Below are 17688 nucleotides of genomic sequence, written 5' to 3' on the forward strand. Positions count from 1 at the left end.
TCCCATGTGCCTGGTGACAGGACGAGGGGGAATGGGCTAAAGTTACGCCAGGGGAGTTTTAGGTTAGATGTTAGGAAGAATTTCTTTACTGAAAGGGTTGTTAGGTACTGGAACGGGCTGCCCAGGGAGGTGGTGGAGTCACCATCCCTGGAAGTCTTCAAAAGACGTTTAGATGTAGAGCTTAGGGATATGGTTTAGTGGGGACTGTTAGTGTTAGGTCAGAGGTTGGACTCGATGATCTTGAGGTCTCTTTCAACCTAGAAATTCTGTGAAATTCTGTAAAATCAACCTGGCTGGTAGTTATAAGAGACTCACTGTATTACTCTACTTGCTACTTTTTCAGATACTTCAAGCAGCCTTTTGTAAAAAGTCACACAACTTAGAGAGTTTTCTGTCATGTTTCAGTGAGTCTGATGCACTTAGCATAATTCTGCCTCTGCAGAACTATTGGGGTGCAGCTTATAATTTTCTTTCATGTCTCAACTTTAAACAATGTCCTTTTCAATACTCTGTCCCAGTCTTGGTTTTCACATCTTCTCACATCTCTATTTTCTTTCTATAGAAAAATGTTCTATAGAAGTTTCTAATAACTCTACTAAATTGATTCTAAATTAAATAATCACACTTCATTCCATAAAACAAACGAGAACAGAGAAACTTATCCCATTGTGCAACCCTACTCTCCACTTTTCTTTGGATTAGGTTAGTACCTTTCAATTCAGTTTAGAAGGAAAACCTCCAGCTAAAAACGATTCATTTGAATCCAGTACTTACACAAAAAAAAAAAAAAATCTAAAACTTATACCACTGGTCTTTTATCTCTTTCTAAGAATAATACCACTAGTCTTTTCCTGTTCTTTTGAGGCCAGAGTGCAGTTCAAAGTTCTGTTTCAGACAAAAATTTGGGAAACAGAACCCTATATTTGTCCTTAAAGACACATGCTGTTCCATTTCTGAGAGGGCTTGGATATTTAGATTCACCTTTAAAATAAATTGTTTATTCTGTTAACAGAAAACAAACAACTCTCAGTGGTACCATTTTTGATTATCAGGCTCTTGGTAAGTTCACTGCCACTCATAGCTGTTTTTGATAGTACAAGGATTATCCTGCTACATTAATCTGCAGGGGGAAAACAAGCAAGCAAACAAAAAACAACCCGTCAATCAACAACAACAAAAAAAAACCAACAACAAAAAAAAAAAAAAAAAAAACACCCCACAACCTTACCAAATAACCCTGCTACAAAACTAGTCAGAGAGTTCTGTCACTCTCCTATAGATCTAGCACACGTGTATGCTGATGTGCTAGCTATTCTTGACCAAGCTTTGGAAATCAAAGCAAAGCAAACATTCAAACTGCCTGGATAAGATATCTGTTCAGTACTGGTATCAGTGTCATGCAACACAGTCCAAAGCTGCCGCTTTGGGAGGAAGATTAGTATAGTCCCAACAAGTCAGGTTTCCATGTTAAATCATTCTAAGCAAGAAAATAAATGAATAAATAAGTAAATAACATTTGTTTTCTTTTGGAGCAGTCTGGAAGGCAGAGCTTTCCTTCCAATAGGTTCGGGCTTTAGAAACATGAAACTAAACTGTATTCTCAAGTCCTGAAACAAATAGATCTTTCCGCACGAGAGGAAGCTATATGGTTCTAAACATCCCGTCTTGCACAACATCTCAGTTTTGTCCAATACCTTGTATACCTTCAATATCTTTGCTTGTGCTAAAGCTGTAAATATACTACCATATTTTGCTCAGTTTAATACTTTATGGAGTGAGTTTTTTGAGAATCTGGGTACCAGTGTAGTATAATACCTACTACTGTAATCCTTACTGGATTTCATTTTCAGTGTAACTTCTTGTATACACAGCCAGAGCTTTTGATATATTACCTTTGTAAGATGTCCTCATTCAGCAGCTAGCAAGAACCAGCAGCTACCAAGCAGCTACTTCAGAACCAACTGAACCTGAATTCTTTGCTGAAATTTTGGACTCCAAAGATCTTTCATATTTCAGATTATTCCTAGATTTGCAGAATTTGGGTTTGCTTGTTTGTTTTAACAATAACATACAAAACAGTGCCAGCTGAGGCTCTGACAAAAGTACAGCAATTTCCAAGAGCATCTTGTGGAGCAGTTCAGCCTGCCCATGACCCCTGCAGGCCTGCAACTGAGCTAAGGCTGGTACTGTGGAGCAGACATTTGACTTCCCCAAGGTAGTAATTATTCACACTAACAGACTATAGGTCTTAATTCTGCATGGTGTTTCAGACATATTATATCAGTCTGTTACAATTTAATTTTAACAGATGCCTTGTAGCTTTATGGTATCAGTAGTCCAAAATATGTAAGAGAACAAAGTGGCTAAGGATTAATCTTTAACAGACAGGAACTGAATTGCAGTGCCTTGTGTTAATTACTTTGGTAACAAGTCTGGTGTAAAAAGTCCACAGTAAAACCATGGAGCTGGTTTTACTCCATGAGATTTGAAATAAGAAAATAAAACCAGAGAGAACTTACTATAATAATGCCATTCATAGAAAGAACAAACTTGTAAGAACTCTTACCCTCAACCCCCAAACCAGATGCATTTTCTTCTGAAACATTATCATCTCAAAATAGTATTAATTTAACAAAATAATTCATTTAACTATAGCCAAATCTCTCAGTGGCAATATTACTAGAGACAGTCTATCACAAAGTTTCTCACAAACTCTGATACGTTCAGATACCTGGCTTCCTTCCCTCGGTATAGGTGATCATCTCATTTTCTTGATCATTAGCTGGTTATTCCCCAACCCTGTAAACTAATTTGAAAGTAGGTTAAGATATAATATTCTACACTTCACACTACACCATGCTGCACTGCCACAAAACTGAGCTGAAAGCCTTCCATTTCCAGAGAAATTGCTCACCTGCTAAACAAATGAGGACATCCATCTGTTTCACACCATTCTGATGTTGCTATTTACCAGCATCTTGAGATGGTAACAAAGTGCCTTGATCTCATATTTACTTGTTCCAATCACCATGAAAAAATACATGGTCAGCTATATAATTTTAAACAAAAATCTGAAATCTAAATATCCCAAGTGACAACATGGATGAAATGTGTGCCTGAGAATTCAAAGTCCTGGAACATACTCAGCTGTAATTACTATCATCATTAGAGAAAACCTTTGTTAAAGCTGGAGTATTTCACTGGCAGTAATTTACCTAGTTGTTTTTACCTCTAAGCCATAATGAATACAGGAAGCATTTGGTTTTAATAATTCTCTGTAATGTAAGGATATAAACTTGATTTTCAGGTTTCTATAAATACATTCACTTAAAATCAAAACAACAAAAAGGCATACGTTACACAAAAATGTGTTATGTTACATACATTACACAAAAATGTGTAAACTTTTTTTCATGATTAAACTGAAGGAACACTGTGCCTTATAGGTGTCAGATGGTAGGAAAGATACACAAATCATGGAATACAAAAGGTTAAATCAACACGTGCTGTCAGTTTGCACAAAAGCCTTATTCAGTGATCTCCATGACTGAAATGAGAAAAAAGAAACATAAATAAAATGCAGAAAAATCTTCTGTGAAACAAACATCTTAGATCATTCTGTGAAACAATGTTCTTCATTGGAAAAGAACTATGCAGAGATTCATTGTTTAAAGTAATTATAAAACCAGGAGGCTAACAAAAAGATGATAATATTCTGTATTCCATAGGGATTATTGCTGCCACCAAAGTGGGTGATAATCATGTCATGCAAAAATGGCCTCTATATGAAACTACAATGTATTTCTTATCCCTAAGCAAATTTCTCAGTAGTAACTCTTCCACAGCATTAGTTAGTTGGTTGCAGGTTATGCTGCTGGAATCTGGCAATCACATCTGCTAAGTGAAATGAAATTGGAGACAATCATAATGAACAACTTACCAATTAATCATTTGGATTTGAAATATGCATAACCCATTATTGAGTGCTGACTAATGATAATAAAATGAAACTAAGATATTAAGTACCTTCAGCACACACTTGTTTGGCCACTTATTTTGCTTCCTAGCATTCTTCCTCATCAATGAGTTTGAGTGAACATTAAAGCATTTTGATACTGAGTGAACCAACATTATAAACCAGTGCTATCAGACAAGAAACATTTACTAAGATAATGTTTCTTTAATCAGGGTGGTGATAAAACTACTGCTGACTCTGTCAGAAAGTTCTGCTTACACAGGGAGCTTGGTTCAATTGTCTTGAGCCTGACACAGTCATTCACAGCATTGTAACAACAGATGGGTGCTATATAATTCTGCTAAGTTTTTAGTATTATCAGTAGTTCTGTGGTATGACCTCCACACTCCCCTAAAGAATAGGTCTGCATCATGTTGGACACTAAAGTTATATGGAATAAAATGCTGCTGGCTGAAAATTTAGAGATTAAAGAATTGTATCTTAGTAGTTTACACTTGGCTGAGAATTGCAGACCATGTTCCTTACACTCAAAGGACCCTCTGTGCTGAGCCTCAGTTCCTCCTTCACCAACAGAAATGGAGGAGGGAAACCAGAGGAAAGGAAAGACCATAATGTCCTTCCTTTATAATGAGCCAGTGCTCATCTGTCCTTTACTGTCAAAGCAGGTCTCTAGCCCTTAAAGTGCTGAAAGCTGAATTTCTGCAGTCTGAAATGGGGCTCATGTACAGTACGCTCTCCTTTCAGTTGAATGGATGATCAAAACTTGAGTTCATTGATTCCCATTCCATATATGCTCTCAACTCCAAGAAGAGAGCTGCATACCAAAGGTCAGGCTGACTAAATGAGTGGCCAGTACTAAAGATATGATTCTTTTCTGTCAGTAAATATGGACTTCATATGGTTTGGAAGATGTACTCACTCACATATGCATGAGTATACATGAAAAGGAAAGACAGGATGTTTTTCAGCCTAGCATTTTTTAAAAAGTCAAAACCCAAAGCCCATTTTAAGAAAAAAGAAAAAAAAAGAAAAAGTTGATTACATTTTTTATGGTTTATATCTATCAAGGTGTACAAGTTTTCCTATAGTGAAGTGGTTTGTTAATTTTGGTTGCAGTCTTAAACCATTAAGAAGGTAGTTATTACTCTAATCTTTTTGCAATGATTTAGTAATAAGCGGTTAGTTACAATTTTCTTGTAACTGGAAGAACATCATGGAAGTAATACATATTGCTTATAGCTACTACAGCAATTGTTAACATGTGGATCTTTGTTTACAACCCATAATTTCTGAAAACAAAGCAAAAATAACAACAAAAAAAAGAGAATCTGATTCTAAATAAAGGGAGAAAGCTACAATTTAAAATTTAAATAAGCCTAATTAGAGTCATTGAAAATAATTTAGAACAGGTGCCTACATATCCAGTGGTGAGATAATTCTGGGCATACATCTAGGAAAGGAGCAAATTCATTAAATGGAATAATATCTTACCAGGCTAAGTACTGTATGAATATATGGGAAGACAAGACATGATACGTGTTTTACCAAATACGTAGATGAGAACTCTACATGCCATCTTTAAAAACAAGTAAAACATCTTTTGTTTTGAAAATGTTTTATATTTTGTATTGTTTGAATGCTCACATTGAAACTTAGTTACAAACAACTTCCTTCTGGAAAGCATCTAAAGTTTTTCCATAGGCAGAATTTGGATTGTGTCTCTAGAATAGGTGCACCATAAGAACATATTTTCATAACTTTTATAGCCAAGGTTCTGAAATCACTTTCAATCAATTCAGAATGTTGCTGTGAGAAAGCATAGCAATTTTTTATATATACATACACAAAAGTAAGTTAAAAGAATTGTTCAGACTCCAAAATAAAGTACTCAAAAAGACTCTGAACATAAAGATTTGAGACTTCAACAGCTACAATTAGAGGAAAAGTCTACCTCAAAGAGACCAGACTTTCTTGAGAAAACTCTGGGGAATGTAGTTGCCAAAGTCAAAGGCTGAACACAGAAAATGTGGGCTTATTACTAAAGGAATAGGTGATTCAGTGACAGTGGGCAGATTAGATGTTCCCACTGCCTTTTTTGACCCAGCCTCTACTAACAAGGTCTTCCAGGTCTCTACAGGTGCAGTTCAAGGAAGAAAGGAAATATGAACAGTGGATGTAAAAAAAAAAAGGAATAATTGCAAGAACTCAACACAACCCAGTTCATGGGACCAGAGTGGCTGCATCTAAGGGTGCTGAGGTAGCTGGCCAATGTCATAGTGAGACTACTCTATTAACTTTGAATGGTCATGGAGATCAGGAGAGGTCCTGATGCTTAGAGGAAAGCAGACTTTCTACCCATCTTCAAAAAAAGACTGAAAGAAAAAAAAATGGGGAACTACAGGCTGGTCAGCTTTGCTTTGGTCCCCGAAAAAAAAAAAATAAAAAAAAATCATGAAGTCTGCTTGGAAGTCATTCACAGATAGATGAAAGAAAAAAGTGACTGGGAACAGTCAGCATAGATTTACCAAGGGTAAATCATACCTTACCAATGTAATTGGCCTTTGATATTAAGATGAATGGATTTGTGGCTGTCAGGGCATTTTCCTTCTTCCTTTTCCCAAGAGGAATGAACAGCCCCCATAAGAGCTCCACCACAGCAGGGATGCCATGCAGAGGCCTTCTCTTCAGCCAGGACCAACTCCACCTACCATGCTGAATCTCCTGAAATAGCAGGCAACTCGTGTACAAATGTCTCAGCTGTCAGAAACAGAGCACAGATGAGCAGCAAAAGAAAACATAAGGAAAGAAAACCCAGAGTCTCAAGATACCTCTCATGGTTTCTTTTTTAAATAGTTAAGCTCCATTAGCATTGCTAAACTTTGGTCTGCTTTACATAATTAATGCACTTTCCCAAGAGTAAAATTCAAAGTCCAATAACACAATAAACTTACAATGTGCTTACAGAAATTCCGTTTGGATGCTATCAAAGCACTTTACACTGAGAGAATATTGTTCTTATTCAGCAGCAGAAAAAATCAAAATAGAGAAAAACTAAGCCATTCTCAAAGTGGCACAGCAAGTAAGGGCTATCATAGACCTCATATCTACTGAACTGAGTCTCTTAGTCAAACGTTGAATACATACTTAGATTCTCATTCCAGTGCTGAAAAAACATCAGCCCTAGCTCATTAGTACTGGACTTCTGCTGTCATCTGCAAAATGTTGGGTAGAAACCATACATTCATGTAGTTAGTTTCCCACGAATCAGTTCAGGATGGCCTCAGTTAGACTGGAGTGGAAACGTGGTTAATCGCAAAGCCAAGGCTGCTCCTCCTGTTCCTACTTCATTTAGTAGGCCAAGGTACTAGCAAAACAGGTGTGAGCATCCTGTGATTAACAGCCTTAAGAGGTTTTATTACTCATTTTACTAGTCAGAAGAAAAAACAAAAGAAAACAACAACAAAAAAAAAAGCAAATTGATTTCATAGTTGGGACAATTTTCAAAAGTGCCTGGAACTCTTCTGGACCTCTTGCATGCAACTTAAGAACTATTAAAATCACTTATCCGCAGCAGCTTAAATGAGTCCACTAGTGGTGTGATATGACTGTGAGTAAACAGATATGTCTCTGCCTGTACTTTCTCCAACAGTGGAAGACACAGAGGTTCCCCTCTGTCTCTTCACAGGCAATCAATTTCTTAATATGTTTTCTCCTTGTAGAATATAACTTTTATTTTTAATTTTTATTTTCCAATAATATAGACAGCTTCCAAACACATAAAGTGACAACGTAAAGTGAGATGGTGTTGTGGTTTAACCCGGCCAGCAGCTAAATACCACACAGTTATTCGCTCACCCTCCCCCCTCCCTCTCTGGGATGGGAGTGAGAAACGGGAAAGTGAAGCCTGTGAGCTGAGATAAAGACAGTTTATTAAGACAGAAAAATAATAATAACAATAATATTAATAACAATAATGATGATAATAGTACTACTACTACTAACGTGTACAAAACAAGTGATGTACAATGCAATTGCTCACCACCCGCTGACTGATGCCCAGCCCATCTGGAAGCAACTGCCCCCCGCCGCCTAGCCACCCCTATATATTGCTAAGCATGATGTCAGATGGTATGGAATACACTTTTGGCCAGTTTGGGTCAGCTGTCCTGGGTCTGTCCCCTCCCAGCTCCTGCTGCAACCCCAGCCTGCCCGCTGGCAGAATAGAGTGAGAAGCTGAAACGTCCTTGGCTTAGTGTAAGCACTGCTTTGCAACAATTAAAACATCAGCATGTTTTAAAACATCAGCACTCCTCTCATCCTAAACCAAAACATAGCACCCTTCCAGCTACTAGGAAGAAAATTAACTCTGTCCTAACTGAAACCAGGACAGATGGACATTAAAAACATGAGCAAATGGCTGTTTTCTGGCAGGCAGAACCCTTCTTCCAAGTGTGATTTTACTTGTCCTTGATTTGCAGCAAACACTGTTCAGTCCTGTGTGATTTTCAGGAAGTCCTTGTCCAACACCTGTGAGGTCTGGACATCACACCATGTCTCTGAATGATCCTCAGGCTTCCTTTTTCTTTCTGGTACTGCCTTGGTCTGCCACACACAGCCATGTCTAGAAGCTTGTGCCTTTTGAGCAAGCTCAGCAGCTCCAAGGGGCAGAAGCTACCAAAGGAAAATCACCTCCTGCAGTGATTACATCTCACAGTCTTCTTAAAGTAACACAGAGCCACTGCATATAAGGGTAGAAACAAACAAATGAAGCATTAGCCACAAGACATTTCCCCACAGACATTCTCTGTCTGCATGGATATGAAAACAATGTCTAGAGACTGGATACTACCACATGATGAAGATTTCTCTTTCAGGCTCTGTGGGAATGGGACAGTACTTGGCATTTGGACATCAGAACAATACAGGACCAGACCCAAAGCCTCTCTGTATTTACGTTTACTAAAGCAGCAGTGTGTCAAAAGCAACTAGCGCTGCCTCCCTGTGTTCCAAACATCTAATGGAAGAAAAAAATCTGTTTCTGTATTCAGTTCCTAATGTATAATATGAATGTGCCCTATGTTTCTTAGTACCTGGGTTCACCGCTTGTTTTCTTCCTAAAGATAGGGACAAATAACCTCAAAAAATAGCATAACAAAAATCAGTTTTAATTGGGCTGTTATTCTTTGGTTTTATACAAAACTCTAGATTTTTAATACTAAAAAAAAATAAAAATACTACCAAACAGATCATGCTGATTTTGCAACATTTTGTATTGAGACTCCAAAATGTGCTTATCATTTTCATACTTCATGCAAGTTCGCTCTAGGATCAGGATGGAAAAGATTTCAAAAATCACAAAAATTCAAAGGATGCAGATCATTGCAGTGAGGAAGGGGAAGACAGAAGAATGGTATTAGCCAGGGTGCTCGGTAGGAAAGTGTAGTGCAAGGCTGTGTCAAATTAAATTATTATTTTGAGTTTTTACTCAGAAGCATCTTGTTACAGTTGTGGGAAGAGAACATTCCCTTGGGAACAGTGAAGAACTCTTCTTCCACTGCATTGCCAGAGTTCTTTTGGGTTAAATATCAGGCAAGAAACTCTAGTAAAAGATAAACGGAAAAATCTGCTCAGGAATAACAGTGAAGATAGCCAGGTGAGAAACAGAGATAACATAATCAGGGGCAGGAAGTCCAGAATGAGACACCTAGATTCATAGTAGAACATCTATGTACCAGATGTACTGAGCATCTGTGCCTCTCTGCTGTTTATGGACTTAACAGGATTGCAAATTCCCTCTCCTATGAGCTGATCACTCTAGTTAGTGTAAGATGGTTATATGTTTGCTCTGCTGTCTGCACCTGCTGGAGACAAGCCAGCCACAGTCCTGGAGAAGGGCAGCAATGTTAATGTAATTCTGGGGACCAGCTAATGAGTATTCTGACCTACACAGCAACACACAAACTTAACTGAATATCCCCTGAACCATCTTGTGCCTACTTGCATGCACCTAGGTAAATCCACCCCAAGTACATTCTCCTTATGGAGACCTCATTCTTGGCATCTTTTCCAGCAGTGGGGTTTTGCAGTGCACACACACGAGTCCCCAGGCAAGTGGATTTAATCCTCCTTAGCCTACCAGCTATTCCATTTGAGACAACCAGTAAATCTTTGGTTTCTAGTCAGATCCTGGGGACAGATAAAGAGCACAAGCATTCCTGCAAAATTTCTTAACTATAGATGGTTCCCACCCAAAAGCGACAAGAGACCTGCAGATTCAAGAAAGTTGGCAAAGTCCTGAACATGTTCTTTGCCAGCCATAGCACTTGCCATAAACACCAGGTCTGATTAGCATGCCACCTTTTTGTCCTCCAAGTTCTTTTCCCCACTCATGCATTTAAAAAGATTGGTGCTCCCTAGAGTAACAGGAAAACTCTTAAGCGGTCACTACCTGCAAGAAACTCTTAATCATATCCAGTGCCAGACTGGATCACCGTGCAAAAGCTTCAGAAAGTGCAGGTGACTGCACTCCCTCCAGGAGTTCAGGGGATACACTTTTCAGTCTTCATTCAGAGAGATGGTGTGAACTGTGCCTTGGGGCTACCAGGGAAACCATCCACCACAGTCAAAGTTTAATCAGATTTTGAGAGCTCTCATGGGTAGATAATGGGGCCTTTTATTTCCCTTCCCTTCCCTTTGAAGGAAGCAAGAAATCAGCAGGAGTTTGCTGTGTCTATACCAGGGGATCATCACAAGGAATTGAAAAGGTCACCACACATGGAAGTACCGCTCTGACTCTGTGAGTTTTGCTTAGCAGGAGATATGCAAGGATCTGAACTTAAACAAGTATTCTAAAATTCAGTATTGCTCAACACCAGCAACAGGTCTATAGATAAATGTTTTTACTAACCACATAATTTCGTTCCTGGTAGCAAAAGTATGTAATACCCTCTCTAAAGCGTGACACTTTTACATTATGTAAAATTCCAGTATTTACAGGGTTCCTATACAGCATGGGGTTGTATAAACGATTCCTTGTTTTGCTAAGAATATTATTACACTGTGTACCCGGCACAGTAGGGCTGAAAGTAGTTCAAAACTACTGTGTATGAGTTGTGTTTTTTTTGTGTGTTTTTTTTTTTTTTTTTTTCCTTCCCAACTTAAACTATATAAATCGTACTTTTGTTTGTTGAAAAAATGCTTGCAAATGATTATCTATCATTCTTAGAAGGACAATTAGCCACCTATTTTTCTCCCATGAGAAAAAAGATTTGTTGTCTATTGTTTCTTTTCTTGTTTTGGAATTTGTTCTCTTGAAATCATCTAAGGCATAATATTTGTTCAGGTTAGTTGTGGAGCGAGGGAGTTCAAACTTCTAACCAAAATAAAAAGCAAAGGGGTTGTCTAGCTTGCAGCCTCAAATGAGCGCAGTATTTTCTTTTTGATTTTTTCCAGAGGGCTTTTCATGAAGGAGAGGGAGTGAGGTAGGTTTTTTTTTAAATGTATTTATTTTTAAGAGTAGGGTTTTTTTCTTTTTCCAAGTTACAGCATTATTCTGTTCAACATATTAAATTTGGAGTTTCAAGGCCAAATCCCAGAGGAAAAGCAGATTGGAAAGCAATTTTAGTGGCGCACTTTCATTTTGTAAACTGTCTTCCTAGCAAAGACGGAAAATCTTAACACCTCTCCTATAGTGTCAAGCTGTGACAAAGTACGCATTTTTTGCAACAAAACATCTAGCATGCAGTGGTTCTAAAAAGTGCATTGAACGTAGTACTTTCTATTTTATGTGATGGTGAACAAGGCCAGTTGCACTGATCTTATCTAGGTATTCAGTGGACATTACTGAGTATCACGTCTGCACACTTCAGGTGTTACAGCAAGAGTCTGTTACAGGTCAGCAATGTGGCTGCTGTAACTGAAACAATGGATGATGGAAGGAGGGTTTAGGGACTTCTTTTTTTGTCTCATACCAACCTGTGTCTTGGATGTACTGGCCTCCAGGACCGTGTGCTACATCCTGCATCCTGACATTGATCCTTACAGTATGCTACATGCCACTCATGGAGAATTAAAATTAAAGAGTAATTCATTCCCCCCAGTGAGCTCAGAAGGGCAAATGAAAGGTGAGAAAAAGGACTTCTGACAGGAAATGGCTTTCAGGAATGATTGGGCACTCTCCTAAAATATTTTATTAAAAATATATTCTTCCAGTTACTGTGGGATAGCTGCACAAGGCAGCACTGTAAGCAATTTTCTTTTTATTTTTCTTTCTAAAAAGAAGCAAGTTATAGAAGGGGATGCAATATATCTTTAAACACTTTACCTCCCTTTAAATCTTCATACCATTGCTGTTACAAAAACACCAGACATATTGTTTTAAGTCAAAGACTGGTGTGTTAGAATATTAAATAAAATTATTATGAACTTCTGGAACAGGACACAAGTTATTACATGACAGACAGAGTTCTTCCTCAAACACTGAATTAAAAATATTGTAGCATTCCAGACTCTTGGAATAGGAAACAAAGAATCAGCTCAAAATTGCCAGAAACTAATACGGCAAGAAAGAGATTCTAGAGAGACACTCCTGGCTTCTGAAAAATCATCTATGGAAAAAAAAAAAAAAAAAAAAAAAAGATTATAAAACTTGGATCAGCTTTTCTGAAGGTCTAAGGAACTGTAAAGTAGCTACCATAAGTCTGTAAAAGCTGATGTAGGGACCAATTGTGCTGAAGTAGAGGAAATCTGTCTGAAAGACAGGTCTCTAGTATTTCATCTGCACGTAATCTCAAAAAATCCAACGGATTAGATGGATTTAGTACTCATATAAACAAAGCCTGGTAAATAACACTCAAATAAATATCCTCTTTTTTTTTTCTTATTAAGCTGTGGTACAAGAAACACCTTAACTCTTAGCCTGTGAATCAAATCCACCACATCACCATTGTAGAGGAGTCAAGCCTCCCTTTGCAACAAATCAGAAGGAACGCAGGGTGAAAGCAAAGAAAAAAGAGGCAGTGTTCAACCTATTTATAAACATGTTTCCATAGCTAATCTAATTGCTGGAAAAGGTGTGGGCTCCCCCTTTCTCCCATTCCCTTCCCACCTCCATTTCAGCATGCAATTTCAATGTGCAAATTTTATCTTACTCTCCATTCCAGTCAGATTAGGACAGTAGAAAATTCCATTCAGTACAGCAAATACAGACCTCCAGCTTCTAATAGGGCAAACTGATTTAGGTTCACAGCTTTTGTTTAAGCAGGTCTTTGAAAGCATTCATAGTCAGTAAACCATCACCCCTGAAAAAAAAAAAATTAAAAACAAAAAAACTTTTTGGAAACAAATAGGACAACACTTTATATCCCATCAGATGCTCTGTTTCAGACAAGGCAGTTTACACCTATCTATGCCACATACAACATTTCCAACAAAATGTTTTGTTTCCCAACAAAAATGTATGCTGCAGATCCAAAGGAGACCAAGCAATGACAAAGTCTCTGCACCCACAAGTATGAGCACAAACACCTGCCAAGAAGACAGCATGCCATCAGTCATGTCTCCAGAGAAGAGCAGAAGCACACTTTACTCTGGGTTGCCTTAGCCTCTAGTCCCAAAGAACAGAGGGCACTAGCTGTATGTCTGTTGGTTCTCAGCCCTCATCTCTGCATCTCCCCCGTGAAAGTCAGCAGCAATATCTCCTATGCTTCCCATCTCCTGTGGATGATCTCATTTTCTGCATTAATGTTTTTACCAGGCATTCATCACCATTTTAATTTTCAGTGCTCTTGGGTGGGTTCAGTGTCCATTGCCATCTCTCTCCTTTCCATATAGAGTAATATGCTGGGAAATTTGATCCTTCCTTATTAGTCATGATGAAGCTGAAATTAGAAGCTTTACACTAAAACCTCTTGTTTCACCACAAAACAGTTATGACAGACAAACATAATAAAGCATATATTACTATTACGGTGTTTTCATGTACCAAGCCCTTTTTGAGAGGTTGTTAGAGTAGATAGCACATGTTTAAAGTTCCATGGACTTTTTGTCCCTCTTCTGAGTTTGGAAAAAATAATCAATGTGATGAGCCCCATCTCATCTTGCACAGCCAGCCTAATGTAGCCTAATGATACATTCATATTTCAGCTTTGTTAAATCAGGCAACTTTACTAGATTGTTCTAGTTGTTCTCCTCTTGAGTAGAAGTTACCCATAGATTGAAGGCAAATGAATTAAGAGTTTTTTCCTTACCAGATCAACATCTCTAAATCCAAACATCTGCAGAAGCCTTTCTTCTGCCCCAGTCATCATTCACAGTTAACTCAGACACATTTCTCCACTGCGTGTTTCTACAACTTTATGAACAGGGAGCTATGACTCACCTTTAAAAGTTATCTATACATCCTCTGTACTTCTGTTTTCATTGAATGTTGAACAGTATATACTAATATTAAACACCAATGATTTCCTGCAACTTCCATCTCCCAAAACAGATAAGAAAGACCATTATAAAGCAGAGAGATATCACTACCCACTACCACATATAGTTCTCCTTCCACAGGACCTTTGTGCTTTGCCCATTAGACAGCCACATGATGTTCACCTAAGTGGCTGTTCAACATTTCCTCTTTGAAAGGAAAAATTTTCTTTTTATCTGAAACACATTGAACAATACTCTCTACAAATGGATTTCCTTTAACCTGATATGCAACCTTCCCCTCCAATAGACACATCCAACATCATCTAAGCCCCTTTTAATTTTCATTTTTTTGTGTTGCAACTACAATACTGTTGATGACCATAGCAGTAGATGTTTGAGCCAAAGTCCATTACAGCCTATTGAGTTTTTCCATTGACTAGACTTTGGACTGTATGCTTCAATTCCCTGTACTTGACAATTAAGAAGTTAATTAAATAATCCCAAACTCAAATAAAACCTGTATCCAGGCAACACATGAATTGACATTAGTTAGTACGTCCCACACATTACTTGTAAATGTGCTCTTTATTTGTCTACTACAGGGCAATTAGTTAGCATGTCTGAGAATGCCAGATGATAGTTTAGTAATCTGAGACTGTGAGCATGAGAAAGGAAATTCGTGGCTAACCAAATAACCATCATCATGCTTTTAATAAACTATGATAAAGTTGTATTTAGGTCTCACAACAGAAATCATCTTGTTGAGTTTTACAACACATGTAAATCTGGAAATTAAAACAAAGGACAATAAGAATACAGCCTGAATAGCAATTTTATTTTACTCTTAAAAGTGAGAGTTGGAGCTAATGCCAAATCACGGTATATTCTGCACAATAGGTCAACATGAATAAGAAAATAATTTACCCTTATAGGACATCCATCTTCCTGCCTCTGTAGGGTTTTTGATCCTCATCACTCTGGTATGTGACTTCAGCTGGAACAAAAAGCATTCCATGTTCTGAAGATCATAAAAGCCTTGATATGTTACATACAATGAGTAATTCTTATTAAAAACATTTTTTTTTTAATGAAAAATTAAAGAATAAAGATTACATCAATTCCATACTTTCCTTTATCATTCCTCATAAGGAGACACCCTTCTATACCATTTACCTGCAAAAGACAATATGAAACATTTCTTGTTCCTAGTATCATTGACTGGGGACACTAAAAAACCAAGGCATAGAGTTTGAAATGCAAGCAGGGAACAACTTCCATCATACCAGAAGAAAATAATAAGTAATTAATGTCTTAGGAATTATGGTTCCAAATAACCTTATTCCTTCATCACTGCCATGTAGCTTAAACACATTGAGAACAATTTTCACCGTTATTTATGAGAAATTTGAATGCTCCTTACAAATACAATTGTACGTGCTACTTAAATAAAAATAAAAAATAATAATAAAAAAAAAAAAACAGGCAGCACTCAAAGACTATCTAAAGCACTATACATTTTCTCCCAAAGAAGTCCAACACGTCAGAAGTTGCAGAGGAGTAGCTGAAAAGTGGTTAACAGCCAGAGAAGAGATGGAAGATAAGAAGTGGTATTTCAGCAAATATTAGTAGCCAGCCAAAACAGAACAATTATGGACAGAGCTGATGCGAAAGAGCTGTTTTAAAAGCACTGCCAGTTTGTGTAAAAAAAAAAAAAATAAATAAAAAAAAATGGAATAAAGTATTCTCCCTGTGACCCTGCTCTGTAAATGCTACATGCAATACTAAGATTTTTTGAGACCCTTCACATTTATCTTTAGTATTTAACACATCTCTAAAAAACAGTCTTGTTCATTTAAAAATATTTCTGTATTTAGCATTTTCATATTAATTCAAAGCACTTCAACTCTTATACAAAAGATGAGTTGATAGTAGCTCCTATGATTGAAATTAATCTATTGTTTTAAACTTATCAGCTGATGCCTAATGCAGGTAGTGACAGCAGCCTCTTAGTCAATACAGTATTACCTCCAAACAAAAAAGTATATAGAATTTGGCTACTCACCATTTCAGGTGAAGTTGTCAGGATATGAATTCCTTAATGGACCATGAGAAAAGCACTGCTGCTGGCACTTAAAAGATAATAATAGTTCTCATGCATACCCATACATCTCCATAGATTCATTTTTGTATACGCATTGAGGGCAAAGAAACCACTAAAAATAGTGCAATGAATTATCCATAATTCGGCTACCAAGGTAGTAAAACTTCTAGAATATTTGAAAAACTATGAATATGAGAAAAACACAGTGGAAACTGAGAGGACAGTGTTCACCACAAATTAACATAAAACTCCTCTCAATAAAAGACTGTAGTTGGCAGAATTTATTATATTTTTTTCACCTGGGTTGGAAGCTGACAAGATGGATAAACACTGTTGGGAGGTTTTAACTGACATTCCATGAGCTGATCTATGCAGCACATCAAGTATTCCCATATACCTAAAGTTACAGATTACTTATTCCAGCAGGAACACACATATAGTGGTTTGGAGGGTCCCTCAGCAAGCCCATTTTTCAGGCCTACAAGGGTCCTTGCTACATCTGCAGGGAACGTGGCTCTAGACAAGAAATCTATACTGTCAGTTTATAATGGTGCTGAACCTAAATAAACATACTCTGCTAAGATATATACAGCATGATACTATATGCTTTCTGGAACCAATTTCATGTTTTGCTTAGATAGGATCATCTTAATGTGTAAGAAGAAAAAATGAATCTATCTGTTCTTACCTATACGCTGTTCTTTTTCTTATCTGGCTCAGACAAGAGACAATAAGCTAGACTCATCCTTCTGTTCAGGCAAATATATGCCTCAATCATGAGTTTTGTACATTCAAGGTGGTGCTTTTGCTGTATCTGAGTATGGTATGCGACTGATAGCTTTAAGTTTAGACACAAAACGAAGCTGCAGTCATGAGATCCAAACATGAGACCACGTGGATCCACCTTACTATTTTCAACATCTCTCTGCCAAATTACTTCCATCTAAAAAAGACCACTTTGTTTGGCTATAGAATTTTCTGGCAAAGTCGCTTTATTTCTTTTTCACGTTACCATTTATTTTCTCTCTCTCTAGTTATGCCTGAGGAGGTGGAATTAAGTGTTTTGAATTAATTTTAAAGCTCATGTCAAGTTCCCACTTCTTTACAAAGCTCTGTTACATGTTCCCAGTATCTGACAACTCCTCCTTTATATTTTGAGTGTTGTAGAGAACTTTAAGTATGTTACTTAAATATG

The 17688-nt window shown here is 37.4% G+C and overlaps 2 long non-coding RNA genes across 2 annotated transcripts; both read right to left on the bottom strand.

Annotated features, from left to right (window-relative positions):
* Positions 1 to 3310: 3310 nt before the first annotated feature.
* On the bottom strand, positions 3311 to 7301 carry LOC137850246 (uncharacterized). The gene is made up of 3 exons (XR_011092400.1): positions 7121 to 7301; positions 6523 to 6697; positions 3311 to 3547 (listed from the first exon to the last, which is right to left on the bottom strand). It is a non-coding gene; the product is annotated as an uncharacterized lncRNA (long non-coding RNA).
* Positions 7302 to 7883: 582 nt separating this feature from the next.
* LOC137843744 (uncharacterized) lies at positions 7884 to 16962 on the bottom strand. Its single transcript, XR_011089661.1, has 4 exons — positions 16455 to 16962; positions 15317 to 15386; positions 13185 to 13275; positions 7884 to 8714 (listed from the first exon to the last, which is right to left on the bottom strand). It is a non-coding gene; the product is annotated as an uncharacterized lncRNA (long non-coding RNA).
* Positions 16963 to 17688: the final 726 nt, after the last annotated feature.

This window comes from Anas acuta, chromosome 1 (assembly GCF_963932015.1).
Source record: "Anas acuta chromosome 1, bAnaAcu1.1, whole genome shotgun sequence".
NCBI lineage: Eukaryota > Metazoa > Chordata > Aves > Anseriformes > Anatidae > Anas > Anas acuta.